General features: G+C 44.1%; 1 protein-coding gene across 7 annotated transcripts in view; it reads left to right on the top strand.

Moving 5' to 3' along the window:
• LOC116777091 (titin) overlaps positions 1-20,731 on the top strand; it is an 88,685-nt gene that overhangs the window by 58,222 nt on the left and 9,732 nt on the right. The gene's annotated exons all lie outside the window — the stretch shown is intronic.

The following is a 20,731-nucleotide window of genomic DNA, read 5'->3' as shown; positions in this document are numbered from 1 at the left end:
TCCTGAAGGTAAGCCAAAGCTCAAGAAAATAACAAAACGCATTATCAAGAAGAAGGTAGGTCCTAAGGTAGAAACTACACAAATCACAACACACCAAGAAGATGACAAAACACCTATTATCACAGTTCACACAACACAAGAACTCACTGACGAAGCCGTAGCACCATTCGAAACACTGCACACACCCGATACGGCACACGTAGTCGAAGAGCTGCCAGAAGAAGTTAAAGTAACCGAAGTGAAAACGGTGACTGGCGATGTCCAAAAGGTTAAAACGACTAAACGAGTCATTAAGAAGAGGCAGGGACCTAGACAGGAAGTGACGGAGATAACAACCGAGGAGAAAGAGGGTGAAGAACCCGTCACAACTGTTTCCGTGACAGAAGAAGAATCTCCGAGAGAGGAACAAGTGAAACCGGTTGAAATGGTAGAATTGCCAGAGGAGGTCACTATCGAGGAAATCGAAACTCCTGAAGGTAAGCCAAAGCACAAGAAAATAACAAAACGCATTATCAAGAAGAAGGTAGGTCCTAAGGTAGAAACTACACAAATCACAACACAACAGGAAGATGACAAAACACCTATTATCACAGTTCACACAACACAAGAACTCACTGATGAAGCCGTAGCACCATTCGAAACACTCCACACACCCGATACGGCACACGTAGTCGAAGAGCTGCCAGAAGAAGTGAAAGTAACCGAAGTGAAAACGGTGACTGGCGATGTCCAAAAGGTTAAAACGACTAAACGAGTCATTAGGAAGAGGCAGGGACCTAGACAGGAAGTGACGGAGATAACAACCGAGGAGAAAGAGGGTGAAGAACCCGTCACAACTGTTTCCGTGACAGAAGAAGAATCTCCAAGACAGGAACAAGTGAAACCGGTTGAAATGGTAGAATTACCAGAGGAGGTCACTATCGAGGAAATCGAAACTCCTGAAGGTAAGCCAAAGCACAAGAAAATAACAAAACGCATTATCAAGAAGAAGGTAGGTCCTAAGGTAGAAACTACACAAATCACAACACACCAAGAAGATGACAAAACACCTATTATCACAGTTCACACAACACAAGAACTCACTGACGAAGCCGTAGCACCATTCGAAACACTGCACACACCCGATACGGCACACGTAGTCGAAGAGCTGCCAGAAGAAGTTAAAGTAACCGAAGTGAAAACGGTGACTGGCGATGTCCAAAAGGTTAAAACGACTAAACGAGTCATTAAGAAGAGGCAGGGACCTAGACAGGAAGTGACGGAGATAACAACCGAGGAGAAAGAGGGTGAAGAACCCGTCACAACTGTTTCCGTGACAGAAGAAGAATCTCCGAGAGAGGAACAAGTGAAACCGGTTGAAATGGTAGAATTGCCAGAGGAGGTCACTATCGAGGAAATCGAAACTCCTGAAGGTAAGCCAAAGCACAAGAAAATAACAAAACGCATTATCAAGAAGAAGGTAGGTCCTAAGGTAGAAACTACACAAATCACAACACAACAGGAAGATGACAAAACACCTATTATCACAGTTCACACAACACAAGAACTCACTGATGAAGCCGTAGCACCATTCGAAACACTCCACACACCCGATACGGCACACGTAGTCGAAGAGCTGCCAGAAGAAGTGAAAGTAACCGAAGTGAAAACGGTGACTGGCGATGTCCAAAAGGTTAAAACGACTAAACGAGTCATTAGGAAGAGGCAGGGACCTAGACAGGAAGTGACGGAGATAACAACCGAGGAGAAAGAGGGTGAAGAACCCGTCACAACTGTTTCCGTGACAGAAGAAGAATCTCCGAGACAGGAACAAGTGAAACCGGTTGAAATGGTAGAATTGCCAGAGGAGGTCACTATCGAGGAAATCGAAACTCCTGAAGGTAAGCCAAAGCACAAGAAAATAACAAAACGCATTATCAAGAAGAAGGTAGGTCCTAAGGTAGAAACTACACAAATCACAACACACCAAGAAGATGACAAAACACCTATTATCACAGTTCACACAACACAAGAACTCACTGACGAAGCCGTAGCACCATTCGAAACACTGCACACACCCGATACGGCACACGTAGTCGAAGAGCTGCCAGAAGTTAAAGTAACCGAAGTGAAAACGGTGACTGGCGATGTCCAAAAGGTTAAAACGACTAAACGAGTCATTAAGAAGAGGCAGGGACCTAGACAGGAAGTGACGGAGATAACAACCGAGGAGAAAGAGGGTGAAGAACCCGTCACAACTGTTTCCGTGACAGAAGAAGAATCTCCGAGAGAGGAACCAGTGAAACCGGTTGAAATAGTAGAATTGCCAGAGGAGGTCACTATTGAGGAAATCGAAACTCCTGAAGGTAAGCCAAAGCACAAGAAAATAACAAAACAAATTATCAAGAAGAAGGTAGGTCCTAAGGTAGAAACTACACAAATCACAACACAACAGGAAGATGACAAAACACCTATTATCACAGTTCACACAACACAAGAACTCACTGACGAAGCCGTAGCACCATTCGAAACACTGCACACACCCGGTACGGCACACGTAGTCGAAGAGCTGCCAGAAGAAGTTAAAGTAACCGAAGTGAAAACGGTGACTGGCGATGTCCAAAAGGTTAAAACGACTAAACGAGTCATTAGGAAGAGGCAGGGACCTAGACAGGAAGTGACGGAGATAACAACCGAGGAGAAAGACGGTGAAGAACCCGTAACAACTGTTTCCGTGACAGAAGAAGAATCTCCGAGAGAGGAACAAGTGAAACCGGTTGAAATAGTAGAATTGCCAGAGGAGGTCACTATTGAGGAAATCGAAACTCCTGAAGGTAAGCCAAAGCACAAGAAAATCACAAAACGCATTATCAAGAAGAAGGTAGGTCCTAAGGTAGAAACTACACAAATCACAACACACCAAGAAGATGACAAAACACCTATTATCACAGTTCACACAACACAAGAACTCACTGACGAAGCCGTAGCACCATTCGAAACACTGCACACACCCGATACGGCACACGTAGTCGAAGAGCTGCCAGAAGAAGTTAAAGTAACCGAAGTGAAAACGGTGACTGGCGATGTCCAAAAGGTTAAAACGACTAAACGAGTCATTAAGAAGAGGCAGGGGCCTAGACAGGAAGTGACGGAGATAACAACCGAGGAGAAAGAGGGTGAAGAACCCGTCACAACTGTTACCGTGACAGAAGAAGAATCTCCGAGAGAGGAACCAGTGAAACCGGTTGAAATAGTAGAATTGCCAGAGGAGGTCACTATTGAGGAAATCGAAACTCCTGAAGGTAAGCCAAAGCAGAAGAAAATCACGAAACGCATTATCAAGAAGAAGGTAGGTCCTAAGGTAGAAACTACACAAATCACAACACACCAAGAAGATGACAAAACACCTATTATCACAGTTCACACAACACAAGAACTCACTGACGAAGCCGTACCACCATTCGAAACACTGCACACACCCGATACGGCACACGTAGTCGAAGAGCTGCCAGAAGAAGTTAAAGTAACCGAAGTGAAAACGGTGACTGGAGATGTCCAAAAGGTTAAAACGACTAAACGAGTCATTAAGAAGAGGCAGGGACCTAGACAGGAAGTGACGGAGATAACAACCGAGGAGAAAGAGGGTGAAGAACCCGTCACAACTGTTTCCGTGACAGAAGAAGAATCTCCGAGAGAGGAACCAGTGAAACCGGTTGAAATAGTAGAATTGCCAGAGGAGGTCACTATCGAGGAAATCGAAACTCCTGAAGGTAAGCCAAAGCAGAAGAAAATCACGAAACGCATTATCAAGAAGAAGGTAGGTCCTAAGGTAGAAACTACACAAATCACAACACACCAAGAAGATGACAAAACACCTATTATCACAGTTCACACAACACAAGAACTCACTGACGAAGCCGTAGCACCATTCGAAACACTGCACACACCCGATACGGCACACGTAGTCGAAGAGCTGCCAGAAGAAGTTAAAGTAACCGAAGTGAAAACGGTGACTGGCGATGTCCAAAAGGTTAAAACGACTAAACGAGTCATTAAGAAGAGGCAGGGACCTAGACAGGAAGTGACGGAGATAACAACCGAGGAGAAAGAGGGTGAAGAACCCGTCACAACTGTTTCCGTGACAGAAGAAGAATCTCCGAGAGAGGAACCAGTGAAACCGGTTGAAATGGTAGAATTGCCAGAGGAAGTCACTATCGAGGAAATCGAAACTCCTGAAGGTAAGCCAAAGCACAAGAAAATCACGAAACGCATTATCAAGAAGAAGGTAGGTCCTAAGGTGGAAACTACACAAATCACAACACAACAAGAAGATGACAAAACACCTATTATCACAGTTCACACAACACAAGAACTCACTGACGAAGCCGTAGCACCATTCGAAACACTACACACACCCGATAGGGCACACGTAATCGAAGAGCTGCCAGAAGAAGTTAAAGTAACCGAAGTGAAAACGGTGACTGGCGATGTCCAAAAGGTTAAAACGACTAAACGAGTCATTAAGAAGAGGCAGGGACCTAGACAGGAAGTGACGGAGATAACAACCGAGGAGAAAGAGGGTGAAGAACCCGTCACAACTGTTACCGTGACAGAAGAAGAATCTCCGAGAGAGGAACAAGTGAAACCGGTTGAAATAGTAGAATTGCCAGAGGAGGTCACTATCGAGAAAATCGAAACTCCTGAAGGTAAGCCAAAGCAGAAGAAAATCACGAAACGCATTATCAAGAAGAAGGTAGGTCCTAAGGTAGAAACTACACAAATCACAACACACCAAGAAGATGACAAAACACCTATTATCACAGTTCACACAACACAAGAACCCACTGACGAAGCCGTAGCACCATTCGAAACACTGCACACACCCGATACGGCACACGTAGTCGAAGAGCTGCCAGAAGAAGTTAAAGTAACCGAAGTGAAAACGGTGACTGGCGATGTCCAAAAGGTTAAAACGACTAAACGAGTCATTAGGAAGAGGCAGGGACCTAGACAGGAAGTGACGGAGATAACAACCGAGGAGAAAGAGGGTGAAGAACCCGTCACAACTGTTTCCGTGACAGAAGAAGAATCTCCGAGAGAGGAACAAGTGAAACCGGTTGAAATGGTAGAATTGCCAGAGGAGGTCACTATCGAGGAAATCGAAACTCCTGAAGGTAAGCCAAAGCAGAAGAAAATCACGAAACGCATTATCAAGAAGAAGGTAGGTCCTAAGGTTGAAACTACACAAATCACAACACAACAAGAAGATGACAAAACACCTATTATCACAGTTCACACAACACAAGAACTCACTGACGAAGCCGTAGCACCATTCGAAACACTACACACACCCGATAGGGCACACGTAATCGAAGAGCTGCCAGAAGAAGTTAAAGTAACCGAAGTGAAAACGGTTACTGGCGATGTCCAAAAGGTTAAAACGACTAAACGAGTCATTAAGAAGAGGCAGGGACCTAGACAGGAAGTGACGGAGATAACAACCGAGGAGAAAGAGGGTGAAGAACCCGTCACAACTGTTTCCGTGACAGAAGAAGAATCTCCGAGAGAGGAACCAGTGAAACCGGTTGAAATAGTAGAATTGCCAGAGGAGGTCACTATCGAGGAAATCGAAACTCCTGAAGGTAAGCCAAAGCAGAAGAAAATCACGAAACGCATTATCAAGAAGAAGGTAGGTCCTAAGGTAGAAACTACACAAATCACAACACACCAAGAAGATGACAAAACACCTATTATCACAGTTCACACAACACAAGAACTCACTGACGAAGCCGTAGCACCATTCGAAACACTACACACACCCGATAGGGCACACGTAATCGAAGAGCTGCCAGAAGAAGTTAAAGTAACCGAAGTGAAAACGGTGACTGGCGATGTCCAAAAGGTTAAAACGACTAAACGAGTCATTAAGAAGAGGCAGGGACCTAGACAGGAAGTGACGGAGATAACAACCGAGGAGAAAGAGGGTGAAGAACCCGTCACAACTGTTTCCGTGACAGAAGAAGAATCTCCGAGAGAGGAACCAGTGAAACCGGTTGAAATAGTAGAATTGCCAGAGGAGGTCACTATCGAGGAAATCGAAACTCCTGAAGGTAAGCCAAAGCAGAAGAAAATCACGAAACGCATTATCAAGAAGAAGGTAGGTCCTAAGGTAGAAACTACACAAATAACAACACACCAAGAAGATGACAAAACACCTATTATCACAGTTCACACAACACAAGAACTCACTGACGAAGCCGTAGCACCATTCGAAACACTGCACACACCCGATACGGCACACGTAGTCGAAGAGCTGCCAGAAGAAGTTAAAGTAACCGAAGTGAAAACGGTGACTGGCGATGTCCAAAAGGTTAAAACGACTAAACGAGTCATTAAGAAGAGGCAGGGACCTAGACAGGAAGTGACGGAGATAACAACCGAGGAGAAAGAGGGTGAAGAACCCGTCACAACTGTTTCCGTGACAGAAGAAGAATCTCCGAGAGAGGAACCAGTGAAACCGGTTGAAATAGTAGAATTGCCAGAGGAGGTCACTATCGAGGAAATCGAAACTCCTGAAGGTAAGCCAAAGCAGAAGAAAATCACGAAACGCATTATCAAGAAGAAGGTAGGTCCTAAGGTAGAAACTACACAAATAACAACACACCAAGAAGATGACAAAACACCTATTATCACAGTTCACACAACACAAGAACTCACTGACGAAGCCGTAGCACCATTCGAAACACTGCACACACCCGATACGGCACACGTAGTCGAAGAGCTGCCAGAAGAAGTTAAAGTAACCGAAGTGAAAACGGTGACTGGCGATGTCCAAAAGGTTAAAACGACTAAACGAGTCATTAAGAAGAGGCAGGGACCTAGACAGGAAGTGACGGAGATAACAACCGAGGAGAAAGAGGGTGAAGAACCCGTCACAACTGTTTCCGTGACAGAAGAAGAATCTCCGAGCGAGGAACCAGTGAAACCGGTTGAAATAGTAGAATTGCCAGAGGAGGTCACTATCGAGGAAATCGAAACTCCTGAAGGTAAGCCAAAGCAGAAGAAAATCACGAAACGCATTATCAAGAAGAAGGTAGGTCCTAAGGTAGAAACTACACAAATCACAACACACCAAGAAGATGACAAAACACCTATTATCACAGTTCACACAACACAAGAACTCACTGACGAAGCCGTAGCACTATTCGAAACACTACACACACCCGATAGGGCACACGTAATCGAAGAGCTGCCAGAAGAAGTTAAAGTAACCGAAGTGAAAACGGTGACTGGCGATGTCCAAAAGGTTAAAACGACTAAACGAGTCATTAAGAAGAGGCAGGGACCTAGACAGGAAGTGACGGAGATAACAACCGAGGAGAAAGAGGGTGAAGAACCCGTCACAACTGTTTCCGTGACAGAAGAAGAATCTCCGAGAGAGGAACCAGTGAAACCGGTTGAAATAGTAGAATTGCCAGAGGAGGTCACTATCGAGGAAATCGAAACTCCTGAAGGTAAGCCAAAGCAGAAGAAAATCACGAAACGCATTATCAAGAAGAAGGTAGGTCCTAAGGTAGAAACTACACAAATCACAACACACCAAGAAGATGACAAAACACCTATTATCACAGTTCACACAACACAAGAACTCACTGACGAAGCCGTAGCACCATTCGAAACACTACACACACCCGATACGGCACACGTAATCGAAGAGCTGCCAGAAGAAGTTAAAGTAACCGAAGTGAAAACGGTGACTGGCGATGTCCAAAAGGTTAAAACGACTAAACGAGTCATTAAGAAGAGGCAGGGACCTAGACAGGAAGTGACGGAGATAACAACCGAGGAGAAAGAGGGTGAAGAACCCGTCACAACTGTTTCCGTGACAGAAGAAGAATCTCCGAGAGAGGAACCAGTGAAACCGGTTGAAATAGTAGAATTGCCAGAGGAGGTCACTATCGAGGAAATCGAAACTCCTGAAGGTAAGCCAAAGCAGAAGAAAATCACGAAACGCATTATCAAGAAGAAGGTAGGTCCTAAGGTAGAAACTACACAAATCACAACACAACAAGAAGATGACAAAACACCTATTATCACAGTTCACACAACACAAGAACTCACTGACGAAGCCGTAGCACCATTCGAAACACTACACACACCCGATAGGGCACACGTAATCGAAGAGCTGCCAGAAGAAGTTAAAGTAACCGAAGTGAAAACGGTTACTGGCGATGTCCAAAAGGTTAAAACGACTAAACGAGTCATTAAGAAGAGGCAGGGACCTAGACAGGAAGTGACGGAGATAACAACCGAGGAGAAAGAGGGTGAAGAACCCGTCACAACTGTTTCCGTGACAGAAGAAGAATCTCCGAGAGAGGAACAAGTGAAACCGGTTGAAATAGTAGAATTGCCAGAGGAGGTCACTATCGAGGAAATCGAAACTCCTGAAGGTAAGCCAAAGCACACGAAAATTACAAAACGCATTATCAAGAAGAAGGTAGGTCCTAAGGTAGAAACTACACAAATCACAACACAACAAGAAGACGATAAAACACCTATTATCACAGTTCACACAACACAAGAACTCACTGACGAAGCCGTAGCACCATTCGAAACACTACACACACCCGATAGGGCACACGTAATCGAAGAGCTGCCAGAAGAAGTTAAAGTAACCGAAGTGAAAACGGTGACTGGCGATGTCCAAAAGGTTAAAACGACTAAACGAGTCATTAAGAAGAGGCAGGGACCTAGACAGGAAGTGACGGAGATAACAACCGAGGAGAAAGAGGGTGAAGAACCCGTCACAACTGTTTCCGTGACAGAAGAAGAATCTCCGAGAGAGGAACCAGTGAAACCGGTTGAAATGGTAGAATTGCCAGAGGAGGTCACTATCGAGGAAATCGAAACTCCTGAAGGTAAGCCAAAGCAGAAGAAAATCACGAAACGCATTATCAAGAAGAAGGTAGGTCCTAAGGTAGAAACTACACAAATCACAACACACCAAGAAGATGACAAAACACCTATTATCACAGTTCACACAACACAAGAACTCACTGACGAAGCCGTAGCACCATTCGAAACACTACACACACCCGATAGGGCACACGTAATCGAAGAGCTGCCAGAAGAAGTTAAAGTAACCGAAGTGAAAACGGTGACTGGCGATGTCCAAAAGGTTAAAACGACTAAACGAGTCATTAAGAAGAGGCAGGGACCTAGACAGGAAGTGACGGAGATAACAACCGAGGAGAAAGAGGGTGAAGAACCCGTCACAACTGTTTCCGTGACAGAAGAAGAATCTCCGAGAGAGGAACCAGTGAAACCGGTTGAAATAGTAGAATTGCCAGAGGAGGTCACTATCGAGGAAATCGAAACTCCTGAAGGTAAGCCAAAGCAGAAGAAAATCACGAAACGCATTATCAAGAAGAAGGTAGGTCCTAAGGTAGAAACTACACAAATCACAACACACCAAGAAGATGACAAAACACCTATTATCACAGTTCACACAACACAAGAACTCACTGACGAAGCCGTAGCACCATTCGAAACACTACACACACCCGATAGGGCACACGTAATCGAAGAGCTGCCAGAAGAAGTTAAAGTAACCGAAGTGAAAACGGTGACTGGCGATGTCCAAAAGGTTAAAACGACTAAACGAGTCATTAAGAAGAGGCAGGGACCTAGACAGGAAGTGACGGAGATAACAACCGAGGAGAAAGAGGGTGAAGAACCCGTCACAACTGTTTCCGTGACAGAAGAAGAATCTCCGAGAGAGGAACCAGTGAAACCGGTTGAAATAGTAGAATTGCCAGAGGAGGTCACTATCGAGGAAATCGAAACTCCTGAAGGTAAGCCAAAGCAGAAGAAAATCACGAAACGCATTATCAAGAAGAAGGTAGGTCCTAAGGTAGAAACTACACAAATCACAACACACCAAGAAGATGACAAAACACCTATTATCACAGTTCACACAACACAAGAACTCACTGACGAAGCCGTAGCACCATTCGAAACACTACACACACCCGATAGGGCACACGTAATCGAAGAGCTGCCAGAAGAAGTTAAAGTAACCGAAGTGAAAACGGTGACTGGCGATGTCCAAAAGGTTAAAACGACTAAACGAGTCATTAAGAAGAGGCAGGGACCTAGACAGGAAGTGACGGAGATAACAACCGAGGAGAAAGAGGGTGAAGAACCCGTCACAACTGTTTCCGTGACAGAAGAAGAATCTCCGAGAGAGGAACCAGTGAAACCGGTTGAAATAGTAGAATTGCCAGAGGAGGTCACTATCGAGGAAATCGAAACTCCTGAAGGTAAGCCAAAGCAGAAGAAAATCACGAAACGCATTATCAAGAAGAAGGTAGGTCCTAAGGTAGAAACTACACAAATCACAACACACCAAGAAGATGACAAAACACCTATTATCACAGTTCACACAACACAAGAACTCACTGACGAAGCCGTAGCACCATTCGAAACACTACACACACCCGATAGGGCACACGTAATCGAAGAGCTGCCAGAAGAAGTTAAAGTAACCGAAGTGAAAACGGTGACTGGCGATGTCCAAAAGGTTAAAACGACTAAACGAGTCATTAAGAAGAGGCAGGGACCTAGACAGGAAGTGACGGAGATAACAACCGAGGAGAAAGAGGGTGAAGAACCCGTCACAACTGTTTCCGTGACAGAAGAAGAATCTCCGAGAGAGGAACCAGTGAAACCGGTTGAAATAGTAGAATTGCCAGAGGAGGTCACTATCGAGGAAATCGAAACTCCTGAAGGTAAGCCAAAGCAGAAGAAAATCACGAAACGCATTATCAAGAAGAAGGTAGGTCCTAAGGTAGAAACTACACAAATCACAACACACCAAGAAGATGACAAAACACCTATTATCACAGTTCACACAACACAAGAACTCACTGACGAAGCCGTAGCACCATTCGAAACACTACACACACCCGATAGGGCACACGTAATCGAAGAGCTGCCAGAAGAAGTTAAAGTAACCGAAGTGAAAACGGTGACTGGCGATGTCCAAAAGGTTAAAACGACTAAACGAGTCATTAAGAAGAGGCAGGGACCTAGACAGGAAGTGACGGAGATAACAACCGAGGAGAAAGAGGGTGAAGAACCCGTCACAACTGTTTCCGTGACAGAAGAAGAATCTCCGAGAGAGGAACCAGTGAAACCGGTTGAAATAGTAGAATTGCCAGAGGAGGTCACTATCGAGGAAATCGAAACTCCTGAAGGTAAGCCAAAGCAGAAGAAAATCACGAAACGCATTATCAAGAAGAAGGTAGGTCCTAAGGTAGAAACTACACAAATCACAACACACCAAGAAGATGACAAAACACCTATTATCACAGTTCACACAACACAAGAACTCACTGACGAAGCCGTAGCACCATTCGAAACACTACACACACCCGATAGGGCACACGTAATCGAAGAGCTGCCAGAAGAAGTTAAAGTAACCGAAGTGAAAACGGTGACTGGCGATGTCCAAAAGGTTAAAACGACTAAACGAGTCATTAAGAAGAGGCAGGGACCTAGACAGGAAGTGACGGAGATAACAACCGAGGAGAAAGAGGGTGAAGAACCCGTCACAACTGTTTCCGTGACAGAAGAAGAATCTCCGAGAGAGGAACCAGTGAAACCGGTTGAAATAGTAGAATTGCCAGAGGAGGTCACTATCGAGGAAATCGAAACTCCTGAAGGTAAGCCAAAGCAGAAGAAAATCACGAAACGCATTATCAAGAAGAAGGTAGGTCCTAAGGTAGAAACTACACAAATCACAACACACCAAGAAGATGACAAAACACCTATTATCACAGTTCACACAACACAAGAACTCACTGACGAAGCCGTAGCACCATTCGAAACACTACACACACCCGATAGGGCACACGTAATCGAAGAGCTGCCAGAAGAAGTTAAAGTAACCGAAGTGAAAACGGTGACTGGCGATGTCCAAAAGGTTAAAACGACTAAACGAGTCATTAAGAAGAGGCAGGGACCTAGACAGGAAGTGACGGAGATAACAACCGAGGAGAAAGAGGGTGAAGAACCCGTCACAACTGTTTCCGTGACAGAAGAAGAATCTCCGAGAGAGGAACCAGTGAAACCGGTTGAAATAGTAGAATTGCCAGAGGAGGTCACTATCGAGGAAATCGAAACTCCTGAAGGTAAGCCAAAGCAGAAGAAAATCACGAAACGCATTATCAAGAAGAAGGTAGGTCCTAAGGTAGAAACTACACAAATCACAACACACCAAGAAGATGACAAAACACCTATTATCACAGTTCACACAACACAAGAACTCACTGACGAAGCCGTAGCACCATTCGAAACACTACACACACCCGATAGGGCACACGTAATCGAAGAGCTGCCAGAAGAAGTTAAAGTAACCGAAGTGAAAACGGTGACTGGCGATGTCCAAAAGGTTAAAACGACTAAACGAGTCATTAAGAAGAGGCAGGGACCTAGACAGGAAGTGACGGAGATAACAACCGAGGAGAAAGAGGGTGAAGAACCCGTCACAACTGTTTCCGTGACAGAAGAAGAATCTCCGAGAGAGGAACCAGTGAAACCGGTTGAAATAGTAGAATTGCCAGAGGAGGTCACTATCGAGGAAATCGAAACTCCTGAAGGTAAGCCAAAGCAGAAGAAAATCACGAAACGCATTATCAAGAAGAAGGTAGGTCCTAAGGTAGAAACTACACAAATCACAACACACCAAGAAGATGACAAAACACCTATTATCACAGTTCACACAACACAAGAACTCACTGACGAAGCCGTAGCACCATTCGAAACACTACACACACCCGATAGGGCACACGTAATCGAAGAGCTGCCAGAAGAAGTTAAAGTAACCGAAGTGAAAACGGTGACTGGCGATGTCCAAAAGGTTAAAACGACTAAACGAGTCATTAAGAAGAGGCAGGGACCTAGACAGGAAGTGACGGAGATAACAACCGAGGAGAAAGAGGGTGAAGAACCCGTCACAACTGTTTCCGTGACAGAAGAAGAATCTCCGAGAGAGGAACCAGTGAAACCGGTTGAAATAGTAGAATTGCCAGAGGAGGTCACTATCGAGGAAATCGAAACTCCTGAAGGTAAGCCAAAGCAGAAGAAAATCACGAAACGCATTATCAAGAAGAAGGTAGGTCCTAAGGTAGAAACTACACAAATCACAACACACCAAGAAGATGACAAAACACCTATTATCACAGTTCACACAACACAAGAACTCACTGACGAAGCCGTAGCACCATTCGAAACACTACACACACCCGATAGGGCACACGTAATCGAAGAGCTGCCAGAAGAAGTTAAAGTAACCGAAGTGAAAACGGTGACTGGCGATGTCCAAAAGGTTAAAACGACTAAACGAGTCATTAAGAAGAGGCAGGGACCTAGACAGGAAGTGACGGAGATAACAACCGAGGAGAAAGAGGGTGAAGAACCCGTCACAACTGTTTCCGTGACAGAAGAAGAATCTCCGAGAGAGGAACCAGTGAAACCGGTTGAAATAGTAGAATTGCCAGAGGAGGTCACTATCGAGGAAATCGAAACTCCTGAAGGTAAGCCAAAGCAGAAGAAAATCACGAAACGCATTATCAAGAAGAAGGTAGGTCCTAAGGTAGAAACTACACAAATCACAACACACCAAGAAGATGACAAAACACCTATTATCACAGTTCACACAACACAAGAACTCACTGACGAAGCCGTAGCACCATTCGAAACACTACACACACCCGATAGGGCACACGTAATCGAAGAGCTGCCAGAAGAAGTTAAAGTAACCGAAGTGAAAACGGTGACTGGCGATGTCCAAAAGGTTAAAACGACTAAACGAGTCATTAAGAAGAGGCAGGGACCTAGACAGGAAGTGACGGAGATAACAACCGAGGAGAAAGAGGGTGAAGAACCCGTCACAACTGTTTCCGTGACAGAAGAAGAATCTCCGAGAGAGGAACCAGTGAAACCGGTTGAAATAGTAGAATTGCCAGAGGAGGTCACTATCGAGGAAATCGAAACTCCTGAAGGTAAGCCAAAGCAGAAGAAAATCACGAAACGCATTATCAAGAAGAAGGTAGGTCCTAAGGTAGAAACTACACAAATCACAACACACCAAGAAGATGACAAAACACCTATTATCACAGTTCACACAACACAAGAACTCACTGACGAAGCCGTAGCACCATTCGAAACACTACACACACCCGATAGGGCACACGTAATCGAAGAGCTGCCAGAAGAAGTTAAAGTAACCGAAGTGAAAACGGTGACTGGCGATGTCCAAAAGGTTAAAACGACTAAACGAGTCATTAAGAAGAGGCAGGGACCTAGACAGGAAGTGACGGAGATAACAACCGAGGAGAAAGAGGGTGAAGAACCCGTCACAACTGTTTCCGTGACAGAAGAAGAATCTCCGAGAGAGGAACAAGTGAAACCGGTTGAAATAGTAGAATTGCCAGAGGAGGTCACTATCGAGGAAATCGAAACTCCTGAAGGTAAGCCAAAGCAGAAGAAAATCACGAAACGCATTATCAAGAAGAAGGTAGGTCCTAAGGTAGAAACTACACAAATCACAACACACCAAGAAGATGACAAAACACCTATTATCACAGTTCACACAACACAAGAACTCACTGACGAAGCCGTAGCACCATTCGAAACACTACACACACCCGATAGGGCACACGTAATCGAAGAGCTGCCAGAAGAAGTTAAAGTAACCGAAGTGAAAACGGTGACTGGCGATGTCCAAAAGGTTAAAACGACTAAACGAGTCATTAAGAAGAGGCAGGGACCTAGACAGGAAGTGACGGAGATAACAACCGAGGAAAAAGAGGGTGAAGAACCCGTCACAACTGTTTCCGTGACAGAAGAAGAATCTCCGAGAGAGGAACAAGTGAAACCGGTTGAAATAGTAGAATTGCCAGAGGAGGTCACTATCGAGGAAATCGAAACTCCTGAAGGTAAGCCAAAGCAGAAGAAAATCACGAAACGCATTATCAAGAAGAAGGTAGGTCCTAAGGTAGAAACTACACAAATCACAACACAACAAGAAGATGACAAAACACCTATTATCACAGTTCACACAACACAAGAACTCACTGACGAAGCCGTAGCACCATTCGAAACACTACACACACCCGATAGGGCACACGTAATCGAAGAGCTGCCAGAAGAAGTTAAAGTAACCGAAGTGAAAACGGTGACTGGCGATGTCCAAAAGGTTAAAACGACTAAACGAGTCATTAAGAAGAGGCAGGGACCTAGACAGGAAGAGACGGAGATAACAACCGAGGAGAAAGTGGATGAAGAACCCGTCACAACTGTTTCCGTGACAGAAGAAGAATCTCCGAGAGAGAAACAAGTGAAACCGGTTGAAATAGTAGAATTGCCTGAGGAGGTCACTGTTGAGGAAATCGAAACTCCTGAAGGTAAGCCAAAGAACAAGAAAATTACAAAACGCATTATCAAGGAGAAGGTAGGTCCTAAGGTAGAAACTACACAAATCACAACAGAACAAGAGGATGATAAAACACGTTTAATCACAGAACACACCTCACATACACTCACTGATGAAACACTCACACCTCTTGAAACACTCCTCACACCCGATACGGCACACGTAGTCGAAGAACTGCCAGAAGAAGTTAAAGTAACCGAAGTGAAAACGGTGACTGGCGATGTCCAAAAGGTTAAAACGACTAAACGAGTCATTAAGAAGAGGCAGGGACCTAGACAGGAAGTGACGGAGATAACAACCGAGGAGAAAGAGGGTGAAGAACCCGTCACAACTGTTTCCGTGACAGAAGAAGAATCTCCGAGAGAGGAACAAGTGAAACCGGTTGAAATAGTAGAATTGCCTGAGGAGGTCACTGTTGAGGAAATCGAAACTCCTGAAGGTAAGCCAAAGAACAAGAAAATTACAAAACGCATTATCAAGGAGGAGGTAGGTCCTAAGGTAGAAACTACACAAATCACAACAGAACAAGAGGATGATAAAACACCTATAATCACAGAACACACCTCACATACACTCACTGATGAAACACTCACACCTCTTGAAACACTCCACACACCCGATACGGCACACGTAGTCGAAGAACTGCCAGAAGAAGTTAAAGTAACCGAAGTGAAAACGGTGACTGGCGATGTCCAAAAGGTTAAAACGACTAAACGAGTCATTAAGAAGAGGCAGGGACCTAGACAGGAAGAGACGGAGATAACAACCGAGGAGAAAGTGGGTGAAGAACCCGTCACAACTGTTTCCGTGACAGAAGAAGAATCTCCGAGAGAGGAACCAGTGAAACCGGTTGAAATAGTAGAATTGCCAGAGGAGGTCACTATCGAGGAAATCGAAACTCCTGAAGGTAAGCCAAAGCAGAAGAAAATCACGAAACGCATTATCAAGAAGAAGGTAGGTCCTAAGGTAGAAACTACACAAATCACAACACACCAAGAAGATGACAAAACACCTATTATCACAGTTCACACAACACAAGAACTCACTGACGAAGCCGTAGCACCATTCGAAACACTACACACACCCGATAGGGCACACGTAATCGAAGAGCTGCCAGAAGAAGTTAAAGTAACCGAAGTGAAAACGGTGACTGGCGATGTCCAAAAGGTTAAAACGACTAAACGAGTCATTAAGAAGAGGCAGGGACCTAGACAGGAAGTGACGGAGATAACAACCGAGGAAAAAGAGGGTGAAGAACCCGTCACAACTGTTTCCGTGACAGAAGAAGAATCTCCGAGAGAGGAACAAGTGAAACCGGTTGAAATAGTAGAATTGCCAGAGGAGGTCACTATCGAGGAAATCGAAACTCCTGAAGGTAAGCCAAAGCAGAAGAAAATCACGAAACGCATTATCAAGAAGAAGGTAGGTCCTAAGGTAGAAACTACACAAATCACAACACAACAAGAAGATGACAAAACACCTATTATCACAGTTCACACAACACAAGAACTCACTGACGAAGCCGTAGCACCATTCGAAACACTACACACACCCGATAGGGCACACGTAATCGAAGAGCTGCCAGAAGAAGTTAAAGTAACCGAAGTGAAAACGGTGACTGGCGATGTCCAAAAGGTTAAAACGACTAAACGAGTCATTAAGAAGAGGCAGGGACCTAGACAGGAAGAGACGGAGATAACAACCGAGGAGAAAGTGGATGAAGAACCCGTCACAACTGTTTCCGTGACAGAAGAAGAATCTCCGAGAGAGAAACAAGTGAAACCGGTTGAAATAGTAGAATTGCCTGAGGAGGTCACTGTTGAGGAAATCGAAACTCCTGAAGGTAAGCCAAAGAACAAGAAAATTACAAAACGCATTATCAAGGAGAAGGTAGGTCCTAAGGTAGAAACTACACAAATCACAACAGAACAAGAGGATGATAAAACACGTTTAATCACAGAACACACCTCACATACACTCACTGATGAAACACTCACACCTCTTGAAACACTCCTCACACCCGATACGGCACACGTAGTCGAAGAACTGCCAGAAGAAGTTAAAGTAACCGAAGTGAAAACGGTGACTGGCGATGTCCAAAAGGTTAAAACGACTAAACGAGTCATTAAGAAGAGGCAGGGACCTAGACAGGAAGTGACGGAGATAACAACCGAGGAGAAAGAGGGTGAAGAACCCGTCACAACTGTTTCCGTGACAGAAGAAGAATCTCCGAGAGAGGAACAAGTGAAACCGGTTGAAATAGTAGAATTGCCTGAGGAGGTCACTGTTGAGGAAATCGAAACTCCTGAAGGTAAGCCAAAGAACAAGAAAATTACAAAACGCATTATCAAGGAGGAGGTAGGTCCTAAGGTAGAAACTACACAAATCACAACAGAACAAGAGGATGATAAAACACCTATAATCACAGAACACACCTCACATACACTCACTGATGAAACACTCACACCTCTTGAAACACTCCACACACCCGATACGGCACACGTAGTCGAAGAACTGCCAGAAGAAGTTAAAGTAACCGAAGTGAAAACGGTGACTGGCGATGTCCAAAAGGTTAAAACGACTAAACGAGTCATTAAGAAGAGGCAGGGACCTAGACAGGAAGAGACGGAGATAACAACCGAGGAGAAAGTGGGTGAAGAACCCGTCACAACTGTTTCCGTGACAGAAGAAGAATCTCCGAGAGAGAAACAAGTGAAACCGGTTGAAATAGTAGAATTGCCTGAGGAGGTCACTGTTGAGGAAATCGAAACTCCTGAAGGTAAGCCAAAGAACAAGAAAATTACAAAACGCATTATCAAGGAGAAGGTAGGTCCTAAGGTAGAAACTACACAAATCACAACAGAACAAGAGGATGATAAAACACCTATAATCACAGAACACACCTCACATACACTCACTGATGAAACACTCACACCTCTTGAAACACTCCACACACCCGATACGGCACACGTAGTCGAAGAGCTGCCAGAAGAAGTTAAAGTAACCGAAGTGAAAACGGTGACTGGCGATGTCCAAAAGGTTAAAACGACTAAACGAGTCATTAAGAAGAGGCAGGGACCTAGACAGGAAGAGACGGAGATAACAACCGAGGAGAAAGTGGGTGAAGAACCCGTCACAACTGTTTCCGTGACAGAAGAAGAATCTCCGAGAGAGAAACAAGTGAAGCCGGTTGAAATAGTAGAATTGCCTGAGGAGGTCACTGTTGAGGAAATCGAAACTCCTGAAGGTAAGCCAAAGAACAAGAAAATTACAAAACGCATTATCAAGGAGAAGGTAGGTCCTAAGGTAGAAACTACACAAATCACAACAGAACAAGAGGATGATAAAACACCTATAATCACAGTACACACTTCACATACACTCACTGATGAAACACTCACACTTCTTGAAACACTACACACACCCGAAACGGCCTACCTAATCGAAGAGCTGCCAGAAGAAGTTAAAATAACCGAAGTGAAAACGGTGACTGACGATGTCCAAAAAGTTAAAACGACTAAACGAGTCATTAAGAAGAGGCAGGGACCTAGACAGGAAGTGACGGAGATAACAACCGAGGAGAAAGAGGGTGAAGATACCGTCACAACTATTTCCGAGACGGAAGAAGATACTCTGGGAGAAGAACAAGTGAAACCGATTGAAATAGTAGAATTGCCTGAAGAGATCACTGTTGAGGAAAATGAAACTCCAGAAGGTAAGCCAAAGAGCAAGAAAATTACAAAACGCATTATCAAGGAGAAGGTAGGTCCTAAGGTAGAAACTACACAAATCACAACAGAACAAGAGGATGATAAAACACCTATAATCACAGAACACACCTCACATACACTCACTGATGAAACACTCACACCTCTTGAAACACTACACACACCCGATACGGCACACGTAGTCGAAGAGCTGCCAGAAGAAGTTAAAGTAACCGAAGTGAAAACGGTGACTGGCGATGTCCAAAAGGTTAAAACGACTAAACGATTCATTAAGAAGCGGCAGGGACCTAGACAAGAAGTCACAGAGATAACAACCGAGGAGAAAGAGGGCGAAGAACCCGTCACAACTGTTTCCGTGACAGAAAAAGAAACTCCGAGAGAGGAACAAGTGAAACATTTTGAAATGGTAGAATTGCCTGAGGAGGTCACTGTTGAGGAAAATGAAACACCAGAAGGTAAGCCAAAGATCAAGAAAATTACAAAATGCATTATCAAGGAGAAGGTAGGTCCTAAGGTAGAAACTACACATATCACAACAGAACAAGAGGATGATAAAACACCTATAATCACAGTACACACCTCACATACACTCACTGATGAAACACTCACACCTCTTGAAACACTACACACATCCGAAACGGCCTACTTAATCGAAGAGCTGCCAGAAGAAGTTAAAATAACCGAAGTGATAACGGTGACTGGCGATGTCCAAAAGGTTAAAACGACTAAACGAGTCATTAGGAAGAGGCAGGAACCCAGACAGGAAGTCACAGAGATAACAACCGAGGAGAAAGAGGGCGAAGAACCCGTCACAACTGTTTCCGTGACAGAAGAAGAAACTCCGAGAGAGGAACAAGTGAAACATTTTGAAATGGTGGAATTACCAGAGGAAGTCACTATTGAGGAAATTGAAACTCCTGAAGGTAAGCCAAAGCACAAGAAAATTACAAAACGCACTATCAAGAAGAAGGTAGGTCCTAAGGCTTTATCCATAAAAATAATACCATTACAGGGGGATTACAAAGCTAACAATGTAACATTACACACCACACATTATTATACACACGAATAAGTCATACTTTTCGTATCGATACGTAAACTGGAAATGCTTCGTTTATTCGGCTAACTCCCATCAAATGAAATGTTATTGGGTGTTATGACATCCAAATGTTTTAAAACTACGAAATTGGTCATCAGTAACATACCGAAACCTATTAATTTACTGACGTATGAAGTAGACATAAGGAGAGTAGAATACACATTTGAATGTATTCGATAAATTATGAAATGCCGAATAATTTCTTTGTTTAAAATGTTAGAATTGACACCGTAAATCCTTATTTACATGGTCAATAATCTAAAGGTAAGTATTAGAAGACCGACAATGATATGTTATGAAAATGGTAGTTTAAAATTTGATGCATATTGCACTAAAGACGATTACTACATGGACTGTAAGAAGCAAAAGATGATAATATTAATGGGATGACCTGTAGTCAAAACTCGTTGGATGCCATTTAAAAAG

The sequence above is a fragment of the Danaus plexippus genome, chromosome Z (assembly GCF_018135715.1).
Source record: "Danaus plexippus chromosome Z, MEX_DaPlex, whole genome shotgun sequence".
In the NCBI taxonomy this organism is placed as follows: domain Eukaryota; kingdom Metazoa; phylum Arthropoda; class Insecta; order Lepidoptera; family Nymphalidae; genus Danaus; species Danaus plexippus.
This window is presented reverse-complemented; position numbering and strand designations above follow the sequence as displayed.